Source organism: Dermacentor albipictus, unplaced genomic scaffold, assembly GCF_038994185.2.
Source record: "Dermacentor albipictus isolate Rhodes 1998 colony unplaced genomic scaffold, USDA_Dalb.pri_finalv2 scaffold_123, whole genome shotgun sequence".
Lineage (NCBI taxonomy): Eukaryota > Metazoa > Arthropoda > Arachnida > Ixodida > Ixodidae > Dermacentor > Dermacentor albipictus.
This window is the reverse complement of record NW_027225677.1, coordinates 93,029-95,315: the sequence shown is the minus strand read 5'-3', so window position 1 is coordinate 95,315 and position 2,287 is coordinate 93,029.

Sequence of the window (2,287 nt, the reverse complement as noted above, 5' to 3'; positions counted from 1 at the left end):
AACAGTGCCAGGTGAAGTGGTATACGCTAAGTGTATGCTAAAGGGAAGTGTTTTTTCCTCTCGGCTAGTGTTTCGCGGCATTCTAGGAAGACATGCTGAACTCTGAGTGTCTCCCCACATCTACTACATATTGGACGTTCACCGCCACTCAACAGAAAGATATGTGTACCATAAGTGTGCCCTATTCTGAGACGACAGAATAGGACATCACTTCGTCTGGACTTGGTCAGTGATGGCCAGTATCCTAAATGTGGCTTAACTGTGTGGAGTTTATTATTGGTTTCAGAGTCCCATTTATGCTGCCAGTAGGTTCTGAGTTTTTTCCGTAAGTATGGCTTTAGGTCTGAGACCGGGACGGCTGCGGACATGTTGGAAGCTTTTGTGTCTATGGAGGTAGCAATTCGGTCTGCCAGGACGTTACCTTCAATACCTCTGTGTCCAGGCACCCAGTATATTGTTACATGTTGGCCAGAGGCATAAATGGTACAGAGGAGACAGAAAAGATCTGCAATTACTGGATTTGTGTGGTTGAAGCATGACATCAATGTTTTCACAACACTTAATGAGTCTGTGTATATGACTGCCTTATGTAGTTTTAACTGTTTAATGTGTTTCGCAGCCGACCACAGTGCATAAGCCTCTGCTGTAAAGATGCTTGTTTGAGGGTGCAGAACGTCGGACTCGGAAAAGGATGGGCCGACGGCTGCGTATGACACGCCAGCATGTGATTTAGACGCATCTGTGTAATACTCTGGACAAGGGTATTTAAATTGTAATTCCAGAAAATGCATATGAATGTGCGCCTCTGGAGCGTGCTTCGTTACCTCCACAAATGACGTGTCACAGTCAATGATTCGCCACAACCACGGTGGAAACGGCTTGGCAGAAGCCATTAGACTATTTTCACGGATAGGAACACCCATCTCCTCGCTCAGCTTTGTCAGACGGATCGAGAATGGCTCTCTGGCTGTAGGTTTGTTATGAAAGAGTGTTGCAGAGGTCATATCGTTTATGGTGGGATAGCAAGGATGGTTTTTGTTAGCATGTACTTTCAGAAAATAATTAAATGTAGAATATGACCGCTGCAGATCGAGCGACCATTCATTCGATTCGACATAGAGGCTTTGAATCGGACTCGTCCTAAAGGCGCCGGTGGCGAGGCGGATACCAAGATTATGTACAGGGTCCAGCATCTTGAGAGCACTGGGTGTAGCTGAGTGATACACAACCGCACCGTAGTCTAACCGCGATCGTACAAGGCTCCGGTAGAGGTTCATGAGGCATTTCCTGTCGCTTCCCCATGTTGTATGTGACAGTATTTTCAGGATGTTCATTGTTTTAAGGCATTTAGCTTTCTAATACTTGATATGTGGAATGAAGGTTAGTTTTGAGTCGAGTATTATGCCTAAAAATTTATGTTCAGTGTTGAGTGGTATGTGTTGTCCATGCAGCATAATATCAGGATCTTGTATCAAACCTCTCTTTCTAGAAAAAAGTACACAGGAGCTTTTGAGGCGGTTTAGCTTGAAGTCATTTTCATTTGCCCATTGTGAGACCTTGTTCAGTCCGAGTTGGACTTGGCGCTCGCAGACAGCAAGGTTACAAGACTTAAATCCTAATTGCGCATCGTCTACATATATTGAATAAAACATTGAGGAAGGAATGACTTTGTGGAGGGAATTCATTTTCACAATGAAGAGGGTGCAACTAAGCACGCCTCCTTGTGGCACACCAGTCTCTTGAGTGAATAGCCTTGACAGGGCATTGCCCACTCTAAAACGGAACGTGCGGTTAGTCAAGTAGTTTTCTATCATATTTAGCATGTTGCCGCGTATGCCCATCGCAGAGAGGTCTCGGAGGATTCCAAATCGCCATGTTTTGTCATAGGCTTTTTCCAAGTCCAGAAATACAGAGACGAAAAATTGTTTGTGTATATAAGCCTCCCTAATATTTGCCTCAATGCGAACTAGGTGGTCTATTGTTGAGCTACCCTCCCTGAAACCACACTGAAGGGGATCAAGTAGACGGTTGCTTTCCAGGAAATAGATTAGACGCCGATTTACCATTTTTTCATATAACTTACACATGCAGCTTGTTAGTGCTATTGGCCTATAACTACTGGCTAATGCGGGGTCTTTGCCTTGCTTATGAATTGGGATGACAATCGCTTCTTTCCATGAGGATGGAATATGCCCAGATACCCACATGGTGTTGTAGAGGGACAGAAGTGTGTTCAATGTTTCTGGATGCATATTCTTGATCATTGCATATATTATGCGGTCACTAC